The 8780-nt window shown below is 43.7% G+C and overlaps 1 pseudogene; it reads right to left on the reverse strand.

The window, feature by feature from the left end:
• Positions 1-2639: 2639 nt before the first annotated feature.
• LOC123067824 (uncharacterized) lies at positions 2640-8576 on the reverse strand (annotated as a pseudogene).
• Positions 8577-8780: the final 204 nt, after the last annotated feature.

Below are 8780 nucleotides of genomic sequence, written 5' to 3' on the forward strand. Positions count from 1 at the left end.
CACCATAGCTAGGACCTTGCCTCCTCATACGTACCCCCTATACTTACTGTCAGACTTAGTACCACCACACTCGACCCGCCTCGCCTCTCTGAGGACGGTGATGTCCTCGAGGTGGTTCAGCCTTAGCTTCATCTCCCCGGTGCTGGTGAATCTCCAAACAAATCACCAGATGGTTGCTAGGACGCGGTTTGGTTCCTTGTTCTTGTGGTTGTCGTTGTTGTGGTATGAGAAAAATTCGAGGTCCACTTGTTCCAACTCCGGTGGCTATGAACTGAATGAGAACGGCCGGAGATATCCCTTGTATCTGAAGCGATGTAGCCATCAGGTTGATGAGCTTGTTACCGTCGTCACCATATGAGTGGCCATGGTGCCCATGTTCCTTATCCTCCCACATGCACCTCTCCAGCACGAGCAGGGTGCCGCTGGGCATCGGAGGCGGCAGGGTGCAGCTTCTTTGGGCGGCGATGGAGGTGCATCGTCGTTGTGTTCGTCGCTGGAGTCTGAGCGGTCGACGTTACCACTGTAGCCCCAGCAGTTGTCGTGGCATGGTGCGTCGATGAGGATGGACTCGAGGCGGACAGCGGCGAGCACCAGCGCGGCATCGATGATGCTCTGGAGAGAGAAAATGTGCTGACCACAATGCCGCAGCCGGAGCGACGACAGCCTCGGGAGCACGATAGTGGCGGCCTTCTTCGGCTAGTAGAGGCCCTGGCAGTTGGTGAGATCTAGCACGCGGAGGGTCTCCCACGGTAGGTTGTCGATGGTGAGCGTGTAGGTGCCTATCCAATCCCAGATGATCTCTCCGTCATAGTACGCGTCGCTCATCCATTCTTTGGCGACCAGCCGGATCTCCTCCACGCGCCGCGCCACAGGGTGGGCGAGCACCATGTCGACCAAGTTTTCCTCGGGTGTCTCATACCTGTAGGAGCTGACGATCATGAACTAGGAAACCGCGGCGTCGCTGTCAGACTTGAGGCGTAAGGTGAGTCTGGTGACATGGTCATCAACGGCCGCGGTGTCGAGCGCCGCCATGGCCGCGGAGACGAAGGCTTTGCGCTGGGAGACAAATCCAGCCATGTCATTGTTTTTGTCAATGTTTCGGCGGTGGTACTGGCGGTCGTAGTGGCAGACACATGTCTCGAGGTTTACGGCGCCGATGGAGCGCCAGAGCGGCATGCACTAGCGCCGCCAGAGTGCGGTCGTGGAGGCAGCCTCCTTGGCTGGGGCGAAGTGCAAGATGCGCCGGAGGAGGTCATCGGGGAGGTTTCACAGGCGGCCGTCGCCGATCATCGTCTCGGTCAGTGGCGTGACCAGCGATGCGATCGCGATCGGTTTTATCTTCGAGTCATGGGGATATTCATACCCGAGTGGGTTCGAGTCCATAAACGTTAACGGTCACTAGTAGAAAAAGACCCATTTGTCCTGGTTCTAGAGGGCGTTTAGTCACGGTTCTGGAACCGGGACTAAAGGGACGGTACTAAAGGCCCCCCCTTTAGTCTCGGTTCTTCTATGAACCAGGACTAAAGGCCCTCCACGTGGCCGCTGTCTGGAGCCCCACCTTTAGTCCCGGTTCTTGTACAAAATTTTATTTTTTGAATTTTTTTATTTTTTTTTTCATTTTTCAAATTTGTTAATTATTTTACAGTTTAATCTCTAATCACCACTCATCACTGCTCAATTCAACCTCTAATCTCTAATCACCCCTCATCATTCCAAATCATCTAACTTCCCGGCCGGTCACCCATCCTCTCACTACTTCATCCTGACACTACTAGGGAAAACTCTAGTAGTAGCGCGGGTTTAATGCTCACTAGTAGCTCAGGACACCATGCTACTAATAAGGCGCTACAACTATTGCTTAGCAGTAGCGCGTGTGACACGCGCTAATGCTAAGACATATAGCCACAGCGTGTGTTCACTCCTGCGCTACTGTAATCTAGCTAGTAGAAGCGTGATTACTATCCATCGCTACTAGTATTATTTTTTTCATTTTTTTACTATTAGTGTATTTATACGCTGTTATACAAATTTTGGTACAATACCAATTATGAGGTTTATATCATTATGTCCATAATAGTGTGCCAAATGAAGGTGGATTAGGTTCAAGTGAAGGCAACATGTGGTGCATGTCGAAAGTATACTACTAATCCAAACTTGATCTAGTTTGGACTAGTAGTACTTTCGATGTGCACCACATGTTCACTACTAGGAAAAAGGCTACTAGCAGCGTGGGTAAAATGGCTACTAGCAGCATGGGTACCCGCGCTACTACTATCGCGCTACAACTAATAGTTAGTAGTAGCATGTCTATAATACCAACGCTGCTAGTATACTAAATACTAGTAGTGAGTTATTTGTTCCCGCGCTACTACTACCTTATTGGAAATTAAATAAAATAAAATCAATCAATTTCGTTCTATCACATAATTTCCATATCTACTATCAGAGTTCCTCATTGTGGAGGCAACTCATGCATAATTCATATCTTTTACATAAGTAAGAGTGTAAACACACTGTCGTGCGTGTCAGCTACCTACGTAAGGGGTTCTTGCCATGAAAATTCAAAACTTTACCACTACTTCTAGACGTCGGAGACTGAAACACATTGTTATGGTCTGGTCCGAAAATTGCCTCACTCGTCAATGCGCGGAGCCTTCCCGACCTGATCTCGCGGCCTGTAGCTGTGACGAACACAGCGAGCAGCCTCGACGAGCCACACTTGACCGATGGCAACCGCCGCCTTGAGTTGACGTCATCACATCCCTCGCCCTAGCCCTCAGCTCAAGTAGGCCCCGGTCCATGTCGTCCTCGCGCCACGCCACCAGCGGACGGAGGAAGCCATCGTACACGTGCCCCACACCTTGAAATCCCAACACCATTAAGATTTAGATTTAGAATTGGCCACATACCGAATCAAGTCTATTTGAAATGATGATCATCTCTCGGGCTCGGGGTGTCTGATCGACTGCTTACCCATGTGCTAGGGTGCCAGAGGTAGATGACGAGCAGCAGCTTCACCTCTCCGTACACCGGCAGCCACAACACCGCCCAGTCCACGAACCTCTCGATGACCATCGGCATCGCCACCAGAACCCTGCAGCATTACCAACAGAGGTTGAGAAACTTCAGATTCTTCAGAAGAACACGAAAAAATAATGCGGTGCATGTCGATGAAAAAGACAATCAGTGAAAAGGACAAGGAGCATACGTCTATGCTGCATCGATGTTTATGCAAGGGGATCAGTGTTCCAATAACATTGAATTTACTATGAGAGGGGATGGAATGCCTGAATTCACAATACTAACCTGATTGACCACCTGTTGTCGCACAAATCTATGGTGTTCAGGAGTTCGGTAAAATTGATCAGACAATGCCCGAAACTGCTTAAAAGGAAGATCCAGAAAGAGATAAGTACTTATAGAGCAGGTCTGTACTAATAATACTAAATATACTATTCTCAAAAAGTAAACAGAAAACTGAATCTGGTAGGTAGAACTGACAATTGTCGTCTCCGTTAACCTTGAGCTCAACCACGCCATACAGCACGAACTTGTCGAGAAGTCTTCGGTGATCTGAAAAGGCTTCATCAAAAGAAGGAATGTCTCCATTTGTTTTAGGGACATGCTGCATTAGCAAAGTGAGTAAGAAATAAAATCTAAGACATAACACTGATCTTCAAGGGAACACATGCAAGTGAATGAAAATTGCCAAAGAATGAGCTTGTTGATCATCGACAGAGAGTTAGAGGTGCAGGTTCTGAACTTCTATTTTCTAGATTAATGCGCACCAAACTCGTTATTAGTGTAAAAGGGTGGCCCGCCTTAAGAGGGAACGTAGTAAAATGCAAGAACTATCACACAGAATAGAAAAAATGGAACATAACTCAGCACTTGCTTTGATAGGAACTAACACATGATCATACCATGGGCATCCACTAAGGAAGATCGATAATTCTGCATTTAACATTTTATCTTAACCGGAAATAGTGTTCGGCGTCCTTGAGTAATAACCCAAGCATTCGTATGATTACCTAGACTTCAGAGCATGCTTGTTATAACATGATTAGATAATAAAGAAAGGTGGGACTCTAAAGCCCTTGAAACTGTAAAAATCCAAAACTGTTGTACTTAACCCCTTCAGGTAGTAAAAATAAGTGGCATGATAATATAATATAGCGCTGAACAAACTATTGTTGACATTGATTCCAAATAAGTGGCATGTGATGCAGATAGTTAAGCTGGTGAAACTAAACAATAACACGAGTTCAGAGCTGATATGCATCATGTATTCGAATGATAACCTACGAGAGCGACAACCTTGTTCAATTCCGAACTATTTACTGCATTCAATCTAAATAACAGACTGGAACCAACAAGTTTACTGCAATACTATTTGTTTTTGTTAAACTGACAAAGACAACAACTAGCACGATTTCAGAACTGATTGCGTCGTGTATCAGACAGATAATCTAGGGGAGTGACCACTCTGCTCAATTCCAATCTACCAGTGCGTTCGTTCTAAACTAAGACAAAAACCAACAAGTTCGATCTACAAAAATTCAATAAAGCACTGCAGTACTGCTTTTCTTAAATTGACGAAATTATTAAACAGCTAGCAAAATTTCAGAATTGATCACATCGTGTATTGGACAGATATTACAATTTAGAGACACTACAAGAAATATGTCAACTAGTGACCTTCTATTAGTGACCCTGGAAGAATTGGTCATAGATCTATGACCATTTGAGACCAATTGGTCAAAAGCTAATCGGGGGGCTCCAAACCCTAAACCATTGTGACCATTTTGGTCAGAAAGGTCGTAATTTCCTTACACGAAATGGTCAAAAAGCAAACAGTGCAGGTCCGCTGCCTTATTTCTAGTTTGTTAACGACCAATATAGATGGTCATAGCCTTGTAGATTGTGGTGGGTTGTGATGACTAGGCGCCATCTCATTAGTTTTGCCTATGTGTCATGTCCATGTGTCAATTTTTGCCCTAGGTTGTGAAGCTACCTATATTTCTGTTATTCCAAAAATTCCCAAAAAAATTCTCATAAATTGTTTGGATCATATCTTCATCAAATATGTCAAAAACCTTCCTTGCATAGTTCAAAAATAACTCAACAATATTCATTTTCCTATCCTGTTCAAAGCAGCACTTTGTGAAGGAAGTAGCACTTTGGCATGTCCAAATGGTATCCATTTTCTACAGTGCTTTCCTATGCCCAAATAACCATCCTCCACCAAATGCCAGCTCAATCCATTCATTATTTTGAGCCCAGCTTCAACATTCATATTTATGTCCAGTGTGGTACTTTACAAAGCAAGTACCACCTAGGCTCCTCCTTTTGAGGTGAAAATTTGTGAAGACAGTCTTCTTAGTATTTGATCATCCTCAGCCAAAACTCACGCCCATTAGCCATGTGCATTTCCCGTACCGCAAATCAAACACTTGGCTGCTTATTCATGTTTGAGCATCGATCGGTCTCTTCGTGAGAATCTTATGTTGTGATTTTCTTCCTAGCACATATCTGGGGAGTGCCCAACCCACTAGACATGCCTAGGCCGCCAGAACACATGGCAACGCCACGGTCACGCGGTGACCATGCGGCGGGCATGCGAGCTTACGCGCTCTAGAGTTGGGGCCCTCGGCCACCGTCCAAACATCGATGTCTCGCCATCAAACCATGTATTTCTGATTAAATAGATACTTATTTACCTAGAAATGATTTTTGGAAAAAATAAAGAGCAAACTATGAGGCAGTTGCAGTTCAAATTTGACCCGCTTCCACCTGAATCGACGGGAATTTATCTTTTTCACCAGAGGTGGATCAAAAATTTTGACACCCAACCATTTTGTCAATTGTGCATTAAATATGGCCTAGTATTTTATAAAATTGATTAGGTCCAATTTTGCAACAAATATATGGTAGGTTCTTCACAAAAAAAACTTATTCGGGCACTCGGAAAATGGAAAATGAATTTTCCATGCAAAGAAAATGAAAACTCTCTTAGGCAACATTGTTTGGAATTCCAAGATGCACCCTTGTGCACAATATTAGATCATTTGAACAAACTATGCCATGAATGTGGCCATAAGATTGATCATTTGGCTTGAAAGCCATGAATCTTCACACTTTATAGCTCATTTCTGAGAACACTTTTTAAAAATAATTACCGTATTACAAGTTTATTATTTTTCTTGGAAAACTTGGTCACATATTATGACACAATGCGAAGGTTTTCCAATTTTTTTGAATTTTTTATGCCCGTTTCAAAATGCGGTCAAAACGGCGGGCTTGACCGTTCATAGCTAGTGGTTGAATCTTGGAAAACTTTTGATGTTTCTCTGAATAAATAGATAATTATGTACCTAGAAATGATTTTTGGAAAAAATAAATAGCAAACTATGAGGCAGCTGCAGTTCAAATTTGACCCGTTTCCAACTGAATCGGCGGGAATTTGTCTTTTTCACCAGAGGTGGATAAAAAACTGTTTACACCCAACCATTTGGTCAATTGTGCATTAAATATGTCCTAGTATTTTATAAAAATGATTTGGTCCAATTTTGCAACAATTATTTTGTAGGTCCTTCACAAAAAACCTCATTTGGGGCACTCGAAAAATGGAAAATGGTTTTTTCGTCCAAAGAAAATGAAAACTTCCTTAGGCAACATTGTTTGCCATTCCAATATGCACCCTTGTGCACAATATGAGATCAATTGAACAAACTATGTCATGAGCGTGGCCATAAGATTGATCATTTTGGCTTGATAGCCATGAATCTTCACGCATGATAGCTCATTTCTGAGAACACTTTTTTAAAATAATTGCCGTATTACAAGTTTATTATTTTTCCTGGAAACTTGGTCACATATAATGACACAATGCGAAGGTTTTCCAATTTTTTGATTTTTTTTGAATTTTTTATGCCCGTTTCAAAATGCGGTCAAAACGGCGGGAATGACCGTTCCTAGCTAGTGGTTGAATTTTGGAAAACTTTTGATGTTTCTCTGATTAAATAGATACTTACGTACCTTGTAATGATTTTTGGAAAAAATAAATAGCAAACTATGAGGCAGCTGCAGTTCAAATTTGACCCGTTTCCAGCTAAATTGGCAGGAATTTGTCTTTTTCACCAGAGTTGGATCAAAAACTTTTTACACCCAACAATTTGGTCAATTGTGCATTAAATATGTCCTAGTATTTTAGAAAAATGATTTTGTCCAATGTTGCAACAATTATTTGGTAGGTCCTTCACAAAAAAACCTCATTTGGGCACTCGAAAAATGGAAAATGGTTTTTTCGTTCAAAGAAAATGAAAAATTCCTTAGGCAACATTGTTTGCTATTCCAATATGCACCCTTGTGCATAATATGAGATCATTTGAACAAACTATGCAATGAATGTGGCCATAAGATTGATCATTTGGCTTGATAGCCACGAATCTTCACGCATGATAGCTCGTTTCTGAGAACACTTTTTTAAAATAATTGCCGTATTACAAGTTTATAATTTTTGCTGGGAGCATGGCCACATATAATGATAAAATGCGAAGGTTTCCCAATTTTTTGTTTTTTTTGAATTTTTTATGCCCTTTTCAAAATGCGGTCAAAACGGCGGGAATGACCGTTCCTAGCTAGTGGTTGAATCTTGGAATTTTTTTGGTGTTTCTCTTATTAAATAGATACTTATGTACATAGAAATGATTTTTGGAAAAAATAAAGAGCAAACTACAAGGCAGCTACAGTTCAAATTTGACCCGCTTCCAACTGAATCGGCAGAAATTTGCCTTTTTCACGAGAGGTGGATAAAAGCTTTTGACACCCAACCATTTGGTAAATTAGGCATTAAATATGGCCTAGTATTTTAGAAAATTGATTTGGTACAATTTTTCAACAATTATTCCGTAGGTTCTTCACAAAAAAATTTATTTTAGGCACTCGAAAAATGGGAAATGAATTTTTGATGCAAAGAAAATGAAAAATTCCTTAGTCAACATTGTTTGTCATTCAAGATACAAACTTGTGCACAATGTGAGACACTTTTTATGATTTTTTCATGTGTAAAAGTTGAAGAAAAACCAAAGAAAAAACACAATTATGTGTGCTCTATTCTTATTGGTTGGTTTAGTTGTCACACGGATCGATGACATGGCCGCCCATCCATCCGTCCAACTCTCCACCTCTCCATCCGACCATTCATCCGCAGCCCAAACCCTAACCCGCACCCGTCCACCTCTCGTCCCTCAGCTCCTTCCCGCCGCCACCTCCTCCCAGATCCCCCTCTCACCTCTGCCCGACCTCCCTCTCTCTACCATCACAACCCCGTCGCCGGCCTCCCCCATCCCCACCGCTGACGACCATCCATCACACACCCATCAACGGTGGAGCTTCTCCAGAGAAACCCAAACCCTAACCCACCCACCCTCATTCTCTCCCATTCCCCAGATCAGATCGCGGCACCCCGCCGCCCCCGCCTTCCTATCCCTCGTCTCATCTTTCTCCCAGATCCGATTGAGGCACCGCCGCCACCCCCACCCACCACCGCCGACCTCCTCCTTCCTCATCCCCATCTCCTTGCCGCCTCCATCTCCTCCCCGTCCGCGCCACGCGTGATCCCGGCGATGACATAGTAGTCGGCGCCCTTGCGCACGACAGCGGCGGCAAGGTCAGCGCCCTCATCGAGCAGCACGCGACACTGGCTGCGGTGTCTGGCTTCTCCCTCCGTGATGACAGCCTCGACACCTACTGGTAGCAAGCGCCCCTCATCTTTCCCA

The sequence above is a fragment of the Triticum aestivum genome, chromosome 3B (assembly GCF_018294505.1).
Source record: "Triticum aestivum cultivar Chinese Spring chromosome 3B, IWGSC CS RefSeq v2.1, whole genome shotgun sequence".
Classification (NCBI taxonomy): Eukaryota; Viridiplantae; Streptophyta; class Magnoliopsida; order Poales; family Poaceae; genus Triticum; species Triticum aestivum.